General features: G+C 37.9%; 1 protein-coding gene across 1 annotated transcript in view; it reads left to right on the forward strand.

Moving 5' to 3' along the window:
• Positions 1 to 18,163, forward strand: part of LOC134735733 (skin secretory protein xP2-like) — a 51,227-nt gene that overhangs the window by 1,496 nt on the left and 31,568 nt on the right. Inside the window, exon 3 of the mRNA XM_063632818.1 lies at positions 16,018 to 16,108. The gene's annotated coding sequence lies outside the window, so the exon portion shown is untranslated. The remainder of the gene's footprint in view (positions 1 to 16,017; positions 16,109 to 18,163) is intronic.

An 18,163-nucleotide genomic window follows, 5' to 3' on the forward strand; every position in this document is an offset into this window, starting at 1 on the left:
TTTCTAAAAGATGCTTGACAAATGGCAGCATCAGACCAAACTGGCTTTTGTTTTGATGTAAAAAAACAAAAAAATAAAGAAAAGGGCTCCATTGCCACCCCCTTTTGCCTGTAAACAGGAAAGCTTACCTCATGTGACTGAAGTCTTAAGCACCAATACATAATGATGTTTATAAAGGATGTATGGATAAGCTGCCTGTAAATGTGAAGATGAGTGACAGTTTGAGTGTTTCCTCTGCTGGCACTTGTGGTGTAGCTGGTGAGACTCGATTTCTTGCTTGGTTCTGATGATCAAGGACATGTATTCTAGAGTCAGAAGGATGAAGGTTAAAGTCTTAGGATCCAAATTTTCTGAATGTTTAAAGTGAATATACTGCTACTTTTGAAGTATAGATGTTATACTAAGGAATTTAAATATAGAGAGTTTCAAATTCAAAAGTTTGATTAAGGAAGCTAATTTGTTTCCAAGTAAATAGCATCTTCTGGTAAAGAGATAGTATAAAAACGCTTCTGTTAACCAATTTTTTAAATGCAGGGGGGGTGGCTCGTGGAGCTAAGCAAGGGCAGGGCAATGTTTTGAAAGCTGTGAAGATGAAATAGTATGAATTAATGTCAAGTGTTCTGAAGCTAGGGGGAATAATCATTTGGAGGGAAGGTGTGGAAGAAAAAGATGATTAATTGTGGAAGAGAAAGCCCCAGAGGCAAGAAGATATTGCAATTACGGTACTTTTAGTTAAGAAAAAAAAAGTCTGAAAACTAACAGAAACAATCGAATTTCTTGTTCTTTTAAAACATGAAATGTAATAATCATTTATACATATGACTAGTAACTTTTATTTCTTGATGGATGTTCTCAAAATTTATTTAGCACAATTCCCATTTGTGTGATCAGGAGCTATCTTTTCCCACTAAAATGAATGAATAAATACCTTGAGAAAATGCATTGGTTTCGACTTGTAAGTCAAATAATGATTTAAATGCTGTTGAAAAGGTATTAAGTCAACTTAATGCGTGTGATTTTTTTCAGGTTTTTCTGTTCAAAGCTTTCATATTAAGACCTTATTCAACCTAAGTGTTTCTCTTCCATTTTCAACTTCTACTTTTTTAATGATAACATTACAGTTGCCCTCACTTTAATTTTTGACATTTGGAATTGGTTTCTATGAGCATAACTGCACACGTAACCAGTTCCCCGTGATGGAATCTTAAATGTAACATGGAACAATTATGTTATTAAAAACAAATTTGGAACATATATCAAAAATCTCAGAGGCACTAAATTTAATTCACTGTAATCTTTTGCTATTTTAAACGGTTTAAATTCACTAGCCCCTGGCCTTTCCAGTAAACCATACAGCAATTAAATTCAACAAACAGGGGCATGGACCTTTGATTCCAAATAGTTGTTTTTAAGAATCGTCCAGCTGTAAATAGAAACCAACTTATTTGGGATAGGAGAAGGTTTTACCATTTAAAACTAAAAGAAACATGAATACAAAAAAAATCACCATTTCCCCACCTCTTTCTTTCACACTTCCCCTTCATACTTTTTTTCAGCATCTCAGGATATCTTTGTTAATGCTTCACTATTGTCATTAGTTTATCAGGCCAAGAAACCTCTCAAGGGTCAGACGCAGTACCCACTGGATTAATAACGTGGATGATGAGAAAAAAATAGGCCTTGATTGATTGTTAAATTATTTTTAATAGAATATTCCTTCCTTACATACTTGACTAAAAGAATTCTGAAACCACAGTTGGGAGGAATGTTTGAAGTTGGAATCATTGTGATACTTTTACACTAATTAAAATGGTTTAAGAATGTAAAGTTTGCTTAGAAAATGGGAAAAGTTTAGCTAGGTTAACAACAGGTCTTAAATAGAATAACATACCACACCCTCTAGATTTAATTCCGTTTATGTATTTCTAAAACATATTCATTGACCACTTAGAGTGTGTCTAATACTGCACAAGTTCTTTGGAAAATAATGACAAAATCTCAACCTAGAAAGGGACTAATGATCATAAGTATAGATAGAATATATTTTTCTTGCCTTGAGTGGTGTGCAATCCAGAATGGCAGAAATAAGTAGAAAACACATACAAGAAAAAATAGATAAGGCAGTAAAGAGTATGGAGCCACCATTATTCAAAGAAGGCTTCTTGGAGAATGGGAGACTTCTTTAAGCCAAATTCTAAATCACGATGGATGTGAACTGGTGAAAAGAGTGTAAAATGACATTGGGTTGGTGACAGGACAGTCCAGGCAAAGGGAAAGTATGCAGGGAATAATGCGGAAATTATCCTAGGTGGTATGTATGGGCAGATGGTAAGAAAAAGGTTGAATTGGGTAGGAGGTATGGCAAGGGGACAGGGATAATAAAAATAATACCTAACACTTATGTACAAGGTACTGTGCTTAGTGCTTTATATACTCCATTTATTTAATAAAGATCTTTGTTGCAGTTAGCAGAAAACCAACTTAAGTGAGTTTAATAAAGGAAATCAACTCTCATAACCAGAAAGTCCAGGGATGCATCTAGCTATAGACAAGATCAAGTCAAGGGACTCGAATTATGTCATCAGCATATTGTATCTTGCAATTTCTCAGCCATTCTGAGCCAATAACTGTGGCCAGAGGGACATGCTGCTTGTCATGTATCAACTCCTAAAACCAGAGGACATGAGCAGGAGAAGATTCTACAAAGGGATAGTAGGTACATGTACAAACTAGGTCCAATATGCACACCGTATCTTATTTATCAACTTACTAACTCTATAAAGTGTTACTGTTATCCTCTTTATGTATTGGAGAAAGTAGAACAAGAGATCTGGTAAACCTGGAAGAGTTTACTATAGGTAATTAGGCATTATGAAAATAAAAGGGCATTAAGCAGAATGATGGAAAATGTGTTAGAGAAAGAGGAAAAGGAATGGTCAAATCAGAAATCAAATGACAAAGCAGCTGTTTTGTCTGATTGGACGTTAAGAACAAAGGAGAAGATTGAAGAAGAATCTAAGTTCAAACTTCGGAGGTTCTCACAGTTTGGTACAATCATTGCAAATTAAGAGGTGGCAAAGGGTCGCTCGGGAGCTCCTATTGGAGGTGGGAACCTAAGGATTGAAGAAATGATGAAATCAGCTCAAGTTCTCTGGAACCTCTTTTGGTCACACTGAAATACATATTTATTCAGTTATTATTTGTGAGCTGCTGGTAAGGTTCTATTTTATGCCTGTAAAGGCCACAAAGGTGAAAAGAGTATGCTTTCAGACTTGAAGGCACTTACATTCTAATCACAGTATAAAGCAAGGGTATTTATAACTGGAACGTGCTACAATATAAGCACCTCAGATGCAGACAAAGTGGCAAAGTTTGGGGGAGGGAGTGAGCTCGTCTGTTCGGGAGAAGAGGGAAGGCTCTGTGAAGAAAGTGCTATCTGAGCTCCACCTGAAAGCTCTCCAGTAGGTGTGTCAGCTAGAAAGATGGTAGAGGGAGTGTGGTCCAGGCTGAGCCACCAGCATGAGCAAAGAGAAAGAACGCATCAAAGAATAAAATTTCAACAAATGAGTCCCAAAGCCAATTGGCTTTTATTAGCTGTTTATGAACTGAGCAACATCCAGTCTACAAAATAGGAGCTCCTATGAGCTAAACAAGTAGGTGAGTTTTATAGGCAGAAAGAAGTGAAATAAATCAGGAACGATGAGCAAATAGCAGATTGGTCTTTAAAAGATTATTTTTCTTTGTAGGAATGTAAATGAAATCTTGTTGGTTTAATGGGATTTGACTATCATCTCTCTCCTGATTTCTTGAAGGGTCAGATCTTACACTAAAATACAGGTTTTGATTTGGTGTCATGGAACCTCTCAGCATGAATGACTCCATTTGGGGTCTGCTGTCTTTTCTTTAATACATGGAATGCCATAAGATTGATTCAGGAACCAGTGGGTTACCCATTGACCCAAAAATGAGGGATATGAGAGAGAAGCCTGGTAAGGTAAAGTCAGAGCATAGAGACTATTGGGTAGGGAGCTAGACATGAAGGGGCAGGAGACCCTGATGATTTTTGGAACAGGGAAATGACTTCAATAGTTCCATGCTTTAAGTTCTAGTCAGGCAAGAGAGTGTGATACAGTATGGTTTAAATTAGCTATCCAGTGTGGCTTGCATTATCCTCTTTGAACTTGAATTCTAGCTAGAACATTTTACCATATACTCAGTGGAATGCTAAACCAAGCAAGCATGAAAGCAAGTAGTATATGACAAGTATAAATTGTTCAACTTCATCTAATATCTTATCATTTCAACCTTTAATTAGGATTTCTATTAAATCCTAAACTCTTAACTGTGAGGGAAGCCAGGACACCATAAAATATAATTCCATATTTTAGCAGAAGTACCAACCCTAAAAGTAGCCATCTTCTTGGCATAATTTTACTAAAGGGAGAGAAAATACACAAAAATAATAGCACATACTAAACTAGAACCTGCATTTTGACAAGATTTCCATAAGTGATTTATATGCATATTAAAGTTGAGAAGCAGTGAATTAGAAGATTTTAGAGAATTCCAGGATTGAAATACTCTCTGAGAAAAAGGTAAAGTTAAAGGATTAATATTAGCTTTTGATTACTCAAGAATACGTATAATAATAAAATATATGTTTCCATTTATTTGAAATTCTGGAAAATGCAGACTGCTGTATAATGATAGCAGATTGGTGGTTTCCTGGATATGGAGGGGAGGAAGGACTATAAAGGGCATGAGGAAACTTTTTGGAGTGATAGAAACATTCTGTAAGTTGATTGCAGTGGTGGAGAAACAGGTATATTTGCCAAAACTTAAACTGTACAGAGTAGCTGTCTTTTATGTTACATAAATTTTACCACAATTAAGTTGATAAAGCATACCTGTTGCAATTTTTAGACTAATCATTAACATTAAAACAGTGAAAAAATGAGGATGTAACTCACAAACTAGTACAGAGGAAAAAAAGAATAAAAAATTCGACCAACCTAAAAGAAGTCAAGGAAAGAAAAGGAAATATAGTAAAGGTGAAACAAATAGAAAACAATGAAATGATGGCAAATTTAAATTCAATTTATAATTTACATTGTACATTGTAGAAAGAGCAGTCCACAATAAGTGGGACATTTCTAGAAAAGTTTAATGATTGGATGGTTAAAATGTCTGGCTTGACCACATGCATTGGTCCCCACTCCCTCCCCTAACTTCAGTAATGTTAGTAAAGGATAAAAAAAATCCACAAGACAATGAAATCCACAAGAACAAAGAGAACGAGGGAAAACAACAGCAGATGAGATTTACTATCTCAAGAAATTGAACTAAAGCAGTTCTAGACTTGGGGCCACCAGGAACCAATGAAGACAGGGATGAAGTGTCGTACTGAAAACGGAAATTATAGGGAAACTCTGCATACTAAATAATAAGATGCTCCCCCGAGCCCCAATCATCAGCATCACGTGTTCTTCCCTAGACTGATGAGGGAGGGGAAATCTGGTACAAATTGCTAGAATCTGGTGGTGCAGAAGGGGGCTAAGAGAAAATTCCATGAAAACATTTCTAGTCAGTCCATCCTTTTAGTTGAAATAAATGTTCCATAGATCAAAATTCTTAGTGATCCTGCCTCTTCCCCCAATCACATTGCAAAACACTGGAAGCCAGGTTTATTTTAGAACTTTGCTACTGTTTGTTTTTGTTTTTTGAGATGGGGTCTTGCTCTGTTGCACAGGCTGGAATGCAGTGATGTGATCACAGCTCACTGCAGCCTCAACCTCCCAAGCTCAAGCGATCCTCCCACCTCAGCCTCCTGAGTAGCTGGGACTACAGGGACACAGCATCATGCCTCAATAATTTTTTTTTTTTTTAAGAGACAGGGTCTCACTTTGTTGCCCAGGCCATCTTGAACTCCTGTGCTCAAGCAGCGTTCCCAACTTGGCCTTCTAACGTGCTGGGATTGTAGACGTGAGCCACCACCCGCAGCCAGAACCTTGCTACTTAGATTATTGTCCAAGAACCAATAGTATTGACATCTCCTGGGAGCTGGTTAAAGATGTGGAATTTTAGGCCCCACTCTAGACTTGCCAAACCACAATCTGCATTTTAAGATCTCCCTACATGATTCATATGCATATTAAGGTTTGAGAAGCAATGGATTACAGAATATTAGAGAATACCGTGATTCCTCTCTGAAGATGGAGAAAAGACCTATTTATGAATACTGGCGATGGAACATCTTCACTAAAACATCCAGCTTGTCACCTTTTGCCTTATGCTGAAGCTCACCTGGTATCAAGCATTCCCCACCCCTATCCCAACACACATAGAGTTTTAAACAGCTTTAAAAAAATTACCTCTTAACATTGAATAAACAATAAAAAACCAATAGATATATGAGGAAAGTATCATGAAGGTCAGAATCCAAGAAAAAAGAACGGGGAAAACAAACAATATAGAGAACCAAAGAAGTCTTAACAAACAAAAATCTCTAAGAGCCTCAAAGAGTAGCTGGCTAGGGTTGATGGCTCATGCCTAGTAATTCCAGCACTTTGGGAGGCCAGAGTGGGAGAATCGCTCAAGGTCAGGAGTTTCAAACCAGCCTAGGTGACATAGCAACACCCTGTCTTCATTTAAAAAAAAATGCTGGGCGTGGTGGCTCACCCCTGTAATCCCAGCACTTTGGGAGACCAAGGTGGGCGGATCACCTGAGGTCAGGAGTTCGAGACCAGCCTGGCCAAAATGGCAAACTCTCGTATCTACTAAAAATACAAAAAAATTAGCTCGGTATGGTGGCGGGCACCTGTAACCCCAACTACTCAGGAGGCCTAAGGTAGGAGAATTGCTTGAACCAGGGAGGCGGAGGTTGCAGTGAGCAGAGAGAGTGCCACTGCACTCCAGCCTGGGCAACAGAGCAAGACTCCATCTCAAAAAAAAAAAAAAAAATGGGGAGGCCAGGCACTGTGGCTCACACCTGTAATCCCAGCACTCTGGGAGGCTGAGGTGAGAGGCTCGATTGAGCCCAGGAGTTCAAGATCAGCATGGACAACATAGAGAAACTCTGTCTCTACAAAAACAAAAAAAAAAAATTAGCCAGGTGTGGTGGCATGTGCCTGTGATCCCAGCTAGTTGGGAGGCTGAGGCAGGAGGATTGCTTGAGCCCAGGAGGTTGAGGCTGCAGTGAGCCAAGATCGCACCACTGCACTCTGGCCTGGATGACAGAGACCTTGTCTTGAAGAAATAAAGATGGCAAAGGGAGGGGAGAGAGAGAAAGGGAAGGAGGAAGGAAAGAAGGAAGAAAGGACGGAAAAGAAGGAGTCAGAAAAGAGCAAATCTTGAATATTAAAAATGTGAAAAAATTTTAAAGTCTGTAATGGAAGAGTTAGAAGGTGAGGTTTAACAACTCTCCCAGAGAGAAAAGGAGATTGAAAATAGGACAGAAAAGAGAATAAAAAAGAGAATTTGAGGATGAATTTAAGAAGCTCAACGTCCCATTTACAATAGTTCTAGAAAGAGATGAGAATTTTCCCCAGAAATGAAGGTAGTGAGTTTCCAGAATGAAAGTCTCCCCCAGTGCTGTGGTACAATAAATGCAAAAAGATCTAAACCAAGAACACTAGTGATAGGAAAACAGAGAATCCAAAAAGTTTTTGGAGAGAAAAAGCAGGTCAGATACAAAGAACTAGGAATCAGAATGGTATCAAGAAGCTGTAAGGCAATAAAAAAACTCTTTCAAATGCTGAGGAACGATGTTTCCAATAGAAAAGTCTATGCCCAGCCAAAATATCAAGTGTGAGAATAGTATAGACATTTTCAAACATTCAGGATTTCACAACATTTATCTATACTTCCTCAGGAAATAACTGCATGACATTTTTCACAAAAAAATGAGAAAAAAAAACAAAAGTAAAATACGTGGGATCCAGGAAATAGCTTTGGAGCTGAGTCCCTGCTGAAATCTCATGTCAAATTGTAATCTCCAGTGTTGGAGGTGGGGCCTGGGTGGGAGGTGATTGGATCATGGGGGCAGATTTTCTGCTTCCCCTTGGTACTATTGTCACAATAATGAGTTCTCATGAGAGCTGGTTGTTTAAAAATGTGTGGCACCTGCTCCCACCCTTCCTCCTCCTCCAGCCATGTATAGTGTGGGCTTCCCCTTTGCCTTCCTCCATGATTGTAAGTTTCCTGAGGCCTCCCCAGAAGCAGATGCCACCATGTTTCCTGTATATAGCCTGCAGAGCTGTGAGCCAATTAAACCTCATATATATATATATATAATATATATTATATGTATTATATATTATATATATTATATATTATATGTATTATATATTATATATATTATATATTATATATATTTTATATATATTATATTATATATTATATTATATATTATATATATTTTATATATATTATATTATATATTATATTATATATTATATTATATATAGTTTATATATTATATTATATATATTTTATATTATATATTTTATATATAATATATTATATATATTTTATATATATTATATATTTTATATATAATATATAATATATATTTTATATATATTATATATTTTATATATATTATATATTTTATATATAATATATATATTTTATGTATTATAATATATAATGTATATTATATATTTTATATATTATATAATATATATTTTTTTATATAATATACATTTTATATATATATAAACCAGTTTCAGATATTTCTTTATAGCAGTGTGAGAATGGACTAATACAGGATTCAACGTAAAAAAGAAGCAAAAGATATCCCCAGTATTATGATGAAGGGAAATTCAAGGAAGAGAATTGTGTGGCAGGTGTAAAGTGAAACCACTGGAGTAGGAAGACAAAGGACTCCGGAAACAACTGGAGTGGATAATTAACACATACATTTGACCATATGAGAGGAAGTTTTTCAATATTGATGAAGAGTTTCTGGATGGATTTAATAATGTATACATAGAAAATAAAAATTTTAAATCAGAGAATTACTAATTCCAAGAAAGATAACTCACATTGTTTCAGTCTGTTCTCATGCTGCTATAAAGAACTGCCCAAGACTGGGTAATTTATGAAGGAAAGAGGTTTAATTGACTCACAATCCAGCATGGCTGGGGAGGCCTCAGGAAACTTGCAATCATGGCAGAAGGGGAAGCAAACACGTCCTTCTTCACATGGCAGCAGCAATAAGTAGAATGGACAAAACGGGGAAAAGCGCCATATAAAACCATCAGATCCCATGATAACTCACTCACTATCACAAGAACAGCATGAGGGTAACTGCCCCCTGATTCAATTACCTCCCACTGGGTCCCTCCCATGACACGTGGGGATTATGGGAACTATGCAATGAGATTTGAATGGGGACACAGCCAGACCATGTCACACATGAAAAAGAAATATAGACTTGGTGCAGTGGCTCATGCTATAATCTCAGCACTTTGAGAGGCTGAGGTGGAAGGATCGCTTGAGGCCTGCAGTTTGAAGCCAGACTGGGCACCATAGCAAAACCCCATCTCTAAAATTTTTTTGTTTAATTAGCCAGGCATGGTAGTGCATGCCTGCAGTCTCAGCTTCTCAGGAGGCTGAGGTGGGAGGATCACATGAGCCTGGAGTTCGAGGTTACAGTGAGCCAATCTTGTAAGCAGATCCTTCAAGGATGGTAACCAGACCAGGCACATAGTTGGCATCTGGAGACTTGGATTTTAGGCGTGTTCTCCACCACCCTAACTAATAAGAGTGACTCCACTGGGAGAGGATTCATGGAAGCTTGGGCCTGGTTTCCTCTGGACTTCACTGCATGTGTATTTTCTCTTTACTGATTTTGCTCTGTATCCTTTCAATGTGTCACAGCCATGAGTACAGCTGTATACTGAGTCCTGTGATTCCTTCTAGAAAATCACTGGACTTGGGGGTGATCTTGGGGACCTCAACACACATATTTTAATCCAAATATCTCATTAAAATAATAGGGTTGGGTTCAGTGGTTCACACCTGTAATCCTAGTGCTTTGGGAGGCTGAGGCGGGCAGATTGCTTGAGCCCAGGAGTTCAAGACCAACCTGGGCAACATGGTGAAACCTTGTCTCTACAAAAAAAATACAAAAATTAGGCAGGCATGGTGGCATCCACCTGCAGTCCCAGCTACTTGGGAGGCTAAACTGGGAGGATCGATTGAGTCCAGGAGGTTGAGGATACAGTGAGCCGTGATGGCACCACTGCACTCAAGCTTGGGTGACAGAGCTAGGCCTTATCTCAGATAAAATAAAATAAAACTAAATAAATAAATAAATAAAACATTAAATAGTGTAGTTACAGGATGTGTGCTTGCAAGTAACAAAAAATAATTCAACTGATCTAATTTTTGTTTTTGAAAGATGGGGTCAAGGCTGGGCTCAGTGGCCCATGCCTGTAATCTCAGCACTTTGGGAGGGCAAGGCAGGCACATCTTTTGAGGTCAGGAGTTCGAGACCAGCCTGGCCAACATGGCAAAACCCCATCTCTACTAAAAATACAAAAATTAGCTGGGCATAGTGGTGGGTGCCTGTAATCCCAGCTACTCAAGAGGCTGAGACATGAGAATTGCATGAACCCAGGAGGCGGAGGTTGCAGTGAGCCAAGATCGCACCATTGCACTCCAGCCTAGGTGACAGAGCAAGACTCTGTCTAAGAAAAAAAAAACTTTTTTTAATTAATTCAACCTTTTTGTGCCTCATGCACAAAAAGAATTTATTGGAAAGGTTTAAGGAGGGCTCACAGAACTGACAGAAGACTGGAGGAGGAAGCTATAAAGCCAATATAATCTAGCCTGATCATTGCCACCACTGCCTATATTATAAGTAGTATCTTACATTTTTCTCCTGTTAGTTGCATTGAAAATATAATTTATTTTTGCATATTCATTTTATATTTAGCCACCTTGCTAACCTTTATTATTTCTAATAATTTGGCAGGTTAAGAGTTTTCTCTATAGAATTATATATCTGTGAATAATAGTTTTAATCCTCTCTTTCAAATATTAGACCTTTAACTTCTTTTCCCCCCAGCTTTACTGAGATATAATTGACAAGTAAAAATTGTACATATTTAAGGTATACAATGTGATGTTTTGATATTTGTATACATTGTGAAATGATTACCACAAGCCTGTCTCTGGCTTATTTCACTTAGCATAATGTCCTCCACATTTGTTCTATCCAGTCAAGTCCAGTGCTGAAGTTGCCACAAAAGTGGCAGCAGAGAAGTTCCTGCAAGGGACTGACCAAACCATCCTGACATGGAGAGAGTAGGGATTCCAAAGAAGGAAGCATTAAATGCCAGAATGATCAGTCCAAAGCACTAATCAGGGGGAACTTATGTACAGAGTGCATCAGCAGTCTTCATGATGGACAGTGAGAAAAAAGATGTTCTACCTAGGTATGTCAATGAAGAGGTTGGGTTATAAAGTTTATATGGGGGGGTTTAAGGAGTTTGGCTAATGGCCAAGGCTATTTTCTACATATTTGGCAATATGTTGATGTTTTAGTGTTTTGGACAACAACCTATACAAATTTATCAGTTCATGGAGATGTTCAAGGTCCCAGCTTGGGTTCGAGCCCATAGGAGAAAACATGCAGCTGGCCAGGCCATAGGTCAAGGCACTCTGTCTCTGAGTCAAAACAAAGAAAGAAAGCAGGGGAAACTGGGGACCATACAAGGTTCATCCATGTTGTCACAAATGATAGCATTTCCTTCTTTAAATTTTTTTAGAGACAGAGTCTTACTATGTTGCCCAGGCTGGATTCGTCTCCTGGGCTCAAGTGATCCTCCCACCTCAGCCTCCCAAGTAATTAAGACTACAGGTGTGAGCCACAACACCTGGCTTTTTTTAATATATTTTTTTGCACAGATGAAGTCTCACTAGGTTGCCAAGACTGAACTCAAACTCCTGAGCTCAAGCAATCCTCCCACTTCAGCTTCCCAAACTGCTGGGATTGCAGGCATGAGCCACCATTCCTGGTGGATTTCCTTCTGTTTAAGGCTGAATAATATTTCATTGTGTGTGTTTATCACATTTTCTTTATCCATTTATCCACTGATGGAAACTTTGATTCCAAATCTTGGCTATTGTCAATAGTGTGGCAATGAATAGTGGAGTGCAAATATCTCTTTGACATACGTCCTTTTGTTTCACTTTGAAGACCTTTCGTTAGCATTTGTAAGGCAGATCTAGTGGTGATGATGGTGATGAACTCCCTCAGCTTTTATTTGTTTGGGAAAGTCTTTATATCTCCTTGATTGGTGAAGGATAGCTTTGCTGGAGTTGGCAGTTTTTATTGTTGTTGTTTTCTTTCAGCACTTTGAATATGTTATCTTAGTCTCTCCTAGCCTACAGGGTTTCTGCTGGGAAATTCACTCATAGTGTTACGGAGTTTCTTTGGACGTGACAAGTCTTTTTCTTTTGCCCCTTTCAAAATGCTCTGTTTGGGAATTTGATTACAGTGTGTCTCGGTAAAAATCTCTTTGTGTTTAACTATTTGAGTTTTTGGGGGGATTAATGGACCTGGATGTTCATTCCTTCTCCAGATTTGGGAAGCTCTCTCTCTCGTTATTTCTTTAAATATTATTTCTGTCCCTTTATCTTTCTCTTCTTCTGGGAATCCTATAATAAATACATTGGTTCAGTGGACAGTATCCCACAAGTCCCATGGGCTTTCTTCATTCTTTTCCACTCTTTTTTCTTTTTGTTTCCCTGGCTGAGTAATTTCAAATGTCCTGTTTTTGAGCTCACAGATTTTTTTCTTCTGTTTGATGGAATCTGCTATTGAAGCTGTCTGTGGAATTTTTCAGTTTAGTCGTTGTGTTTTTCAGCTCCAGAATTTGTTTGGTTCTTTTTACGGTTTCTATCTGTTGAACATCTCACTCATTTTCTTTTGTCTTGTTTTCCTGATTTTGCTTAGTTGTCTGTGTTCTCTTGTAGCTCACTGATCTTCTTTAAAATTATTATTTTTAATTTCTTGTCAGGCAGTTCATAGATCTCTGTTTCTTTAAAGTCAGTTATTGGTGCTTTATTTTATTGCTTTGGTGGTGGTGTCATGTTTTCCTGATTATTTGTGATCCTCATTGCCTTGTGTTGATGTCTGTGCATTTGAAGAAGTAGGCATCTCTTTCAGTCTTTGCACACTGGCTTCAGCAGGGAAAGCCCTTCACCAGCCAGCTTGTCCAGAGATTCTGGGCAGGCCAGCTGGTTGGGTCTCTGAGAAGGCTTATTGCTGGAGTCCCTGGACAGCATGGCCTAGTGTCTGAATCAGTGGGCGGGCAGGCCTGGTGCCTGGGTCTAAAGGGACAAGCCAGAGACTGGGGTCCACTGGATGTATATGGTATCATTTCTCTTTCTCGCACTCTCTCTCTCTGCCTCTCCCCTCATCCCAACTTTGAGCACAATATTGGATAGAAAAAGTGGTAGTATAAATCCTTATCTTGTTACTTATTTAATTTATTTATTTATTTGAGACAGGGTCTTGCTCTGCCACCCAGGCTGGAGTGCACTAGTGTGATCACGGCTCATTGCAGCCTTGACCTCCTGGGCTATCCTCCCACCTCAGCTTCCTGAGTAGCTGGGACTACAGGTGCATGCCACCACACCTGCCTAAATTTGTGTATTTTTTTGTAGAGACAAGGTCTCACTATGTTGCCCAGTCTGATTTTGAACTCCAGGGCTCAAGCAGTCCTCCTGTCTCAGCCTGCCACCATGCCCATCCCTGGTTACATAGTTAAGAGGAATGCTTCTGACATTTCCCTATCAAGAATGATGTTTTCTATAAAGGTATGTTAGATACTCTTTAATAAATTAAGGAAAATCATTTCTACTTTTAATTGTTTTATCATCACAGATGTTGAATTTTATCAAATGCTTTCTCTGCATCTATTGAGATAATAATTGGTTTTCTCCTTGTGATATTGTGAAGTATATATTTGGTCTTTATTTCTTGTTTCCTGACATACAGTCCCCAAAACCCTTGAAATCCCTGAAGGGGATTTCATGATAAGGGGGTGATAATGATAATTGATAAGGGGATGTTTTGTATGCTAGTGAGATGACTAGTGGCTGGCAGCTCATAGGTAGCTTCAGGATGGGGGCTGGTCACAGGAAAGACCAAGGCATTATTAGAGAGTTGGGATATTTAGCCCCACCTGCCAACATCCAAGGAAGGGAGAGAAGCTGAAGCTCAAGTTGATCACCAATGGTTAATGATTTAATCAGTCATGTGTATGTAATGAAGCTTCCATAAAAACTCAAAAGGACTGGGTTTAGAGAGCTTCCAGATAGCTGAACATGTAGAGATTCCTGGAAAGTGGCAGGCCTGGAGACAGCATGGAAGCTCCATGCCCCTTCTCTCATACCTCACCCTATGCATCTCTTCCATCTGGCTGTTATCTATATCCTTTGTAATATCTTTTATAATAAATGGATAAATATAAGTAAAGTGTTTCCCTGAGCTGAGTGAGCTGTTCTAGCAAATTAATCAAACCCAAGGAAGGAGTCATGGGAATCCTCAATTTATAGCCAATTGGTCAGAAACTCAGGTTGCACAATGTAAGCACAATCTATGCTTGCAACTTGCATCCAAAGTGGAGAGGAGTCTTGTGGGACTGATCTCTCAACCTATAGGTAGAGAACTCCAGGTGGGTAGTGTCAGAATCAAATAGAAATAAAAGGCACTCAGATGTTATCTGCTGCAGAACTGATTGCTTGCTTGATATGTGGGTATAAACCCCCACACATCAGGAGTCACAGAAGTGTTCTGTGTTGTAAGGGTATAGTAGGAGAAACTGAGTTTGTTTTTTTCCGTACCAAGTACCCCTTTAATCTTTGATGTGAATAATTGTTTCTCTAATATTAAACCATTCTCTTAGCAATGGAAAATTCTGCTTACAAAAAATATATATATTAAACCATTCTTGCATCCCTGGATTAGCCTGACTTTGTCATTATTTATTACCTTTTTAAAATAGCTCACTGATTTGGTTTGCTAATACTTTAATATTTTTACATATAGGCTCCAAAGTGAGATTATCTATAATTTGATTGTTTAGGGAATCAAGTTTTATTTACCTCATAAGTGAGCTGGGAATATTTTCTCTTTTTCTATTTTCTGTAAGAGTTTGTATAACATTGGAATAAACTGTTTATTGAAAAGTTGGTAGAACTCGCTGTCTTACTGCGTTTCTGCTGCTGTAACACAATACCTGACACTGGGTAATTTATGAAGAAGTGAAATTTATTTTCTCACAGTTCTGGAGGCTGGAAAGTCCAAGATCAAGGTGCCAGCAGGTTTGGTGTCTGGTGAGGACCTAGTCTCTGCTTTCAAGTTAGCGCCTTGTTGCTGCCTCCTTCAGGGGATGAACACTATGTCCTCACATGGCAGAAGAGATGAAAGGGCAAAAGGAACTGACTAGTTCTTTGGGCCCTTTTATAAAGTCACTAATTCCATTCATGAGGACTCCACTTCATGAATTAATCATTACCTAAAGGGGTTACCTCTTTGTTTTATTATCCCCCCTGTTTTGACACAGAAGAATTACGTACCTCTTAATACTATTATATTGGTGAGACTGCTTCAACATGAACTAACATGAGTTTTAGGGGACATTCAGATCATATAAATTATTTAATCCTGACGGCTTCATTGTAAGGAGATTTTTACTAACTTCAATTTCTTTACTGGTCATAGGACTTATTTCTTCTTGAAGTATGTTTTCCTAGGATTTTGTTCATCTAAATTTTTAAAAACTTTTTTTTTTCATCTCTGGTCCGTCTGTAATTATGTCCCCCTTTGCATTACTAATATTTTTTCTCCCTCTCTCTGTACCCCTCCCCCCGCCCCCTGTAGTTTGTCAATTTTATTAGTTTCTTCTCTATTTAACAAGCTTTTGGATTTGTTGATCCTCTCTATTGGACTTTTTAAAATACTTTTTAAGAATATCTCATTTTATTTTGTTTTTATAGATGGTGTCTCACTATGTTATCCAGACTGGACTCAAATTTCTGGGCTCCAATGATCCTCTCGCCTCAGCCTCCCAAGTAGTCAGGACTACAGGTACACACTACTGTGCCTGGCTATTGTATTTTCTTGATTGTTGCTTTAATAATTTTTATATGCTTCCTTTTACTTTCTTTGAGTTCATTTTTTATTTTCTACTGTCATCAGTTGGGTGCTTAATTATGTCATTTTCAGGCTTTAATTTCCAATATAAGCATACAAGACTATATAAGTTTACCTTGAATTACTGCTACTATTTTGTTTCTCGAGTCTTGATACATAGTATTTTTATTATTGTTCATTTATAAATATTTTTTACATTTTTATTACAATTTCATCTTGGATTGAGGTATTGTTTCAGGAGTATGTTTAATTAAATTTTGAGATAATTATAGATTCACATGCAGCTGTAAGAAATAATAGAAAGAGATCCTGTATACACTTTACCCAGTTTCTCCCAATTTGTAAAATTTCTCCTATTTGTAAAACTATAGAAAATATCACAATCAAGATACTGACATTAATGAGAAATCAGCTGTTAGTTTTACCGAGGATCCCTTATATGTGATGAATTACTTCTCTCTCACTGCTTTCAAGATTCTCTTTGTCCTTTGCTTTCAACAATTTGAATATAATGTGTCTAGGTGCAAATCTTTTTGAGTTTATCATATTTTGAGTCTGCTGAGCTTCTTAAATATGTAGATTAATGTTTTTCACAAATTTGGGGAGTTTTGGCCTTTTTTTCTTCCAGTATTCTTTTTAGGTCTCTCTCCTCTGCTTCTTTGATTTCTCTTATATGTATGATAGTACACTTCATGGTATTTCACAGATCTTGAAACTCTTCTTTATTCTTTTTCTCTCTGTTTTTCATACTGGGGCATCTCAATTGACCTTTCTTCCAGTTTGCTAATATTTCTTTCTGCTAGCTTGAATCTACTATTGAGCTCTTCTAGTGAATTTTTCATTTCAGTTATTGTACTTTTTAACTCTGGAATTTCTATTTGGTCCTCGTTTATAATTGTATTTTTTTATCAATATTTTCTTTATAGTGAGACATTATTCTCATGCTCTTCTTTAGTTCTCTAGATATAGTTTTCTTTAATTGTTTGAACATATTTATACTATCCTATTTAAAGTCTTTGTCTAGTAAATCCAACATCAGGGCTTCCTGACAGTTTCTATTCATTGCTTCCCCTAACCCAGCCCCCAGAGTGTATAGGTCATTTTTCCTGTTTCTTTGCATACCTCATACACTTTTATTGAAAACAAGATGTTTTAAATAATAAAATGTGGCAACTCTGGAAATCAGATTTCCCCTCTTCCCCAGAATTTATTCTTGCAATTGCTGTTGCTCCTGTTTGTCTAGTTACTTTCCTAAATTAATTCTGTAAAGTCTGTATTCTTTGCAACGTTTGGCCACTATAGCCTCTGCCTGCTTAGCTTAGTGATCAGGTAATAAATGGACAGATATTTTCTTAAATGCTTTGAATTGATAAGTCTCCCAGCCTTTGCCAAAGGTCTCTGTGTGTGTGTTGGGACATATCCATACAGCTCTACCACACGCTAGACAACTCTGCTTTAGTCTTTACTTTCTGCTTGTGCAGAACCTCAAGGTCTGCCAGTGGTTAGAGATTAAGGTCTTCTCAAACCTTTCCTGGGTACACACATAGTTCTGGGCAGGGATACAGCCTATACGTGCATGTGGTCGCCTGTACATGCATGTGGTCATCTACATTTCCAGGAATCTGATTAAGCTTTCCAAACACACTTATAAACTTCTTAATCCAGCTGGGCATGGTGGCTCATGCTTGTAATCTCAGCACTTTGGGAGGCCAAGGCGGGCAGATAATTTGAGGCCAGGAGTTCGAGACCAGCCTGGTCAACATGGCAAAAACCCATCTCTACTAAAAATACAGTAATTAGCCAGGCATGGTGGTACATGCCTGTAATCCCAGCTACTCAAGAAGCTGAGGCAGGAGAATCACTTGAACCCAGGAGGCAGAGGTTTGCAGTGGGCAGAGATCGTGCCACTGTACTCCAGCCTGGGCAACAGAGCAAGACTCCATGTCAAAAAAAAAAAAAAAACTTATTCCTCAGTTTTTCCTTATAATC

Source organism: Symphalangus syndactylus, chromosome 23 (assembly GCF_028878055.3).
Source record: "Symphalangus syndactylus isolate Jambi chromosome 23, NHGRI_mSymSyn1-v2.1_pri, whole genome shotgun sequence".
NCBI classification, from domain to species: Eukaryota; Metazoa; Chordata; class Mammalia; order Primates; family Hylobatidae; genus Symphalangus; species Symphalangus syndactylus.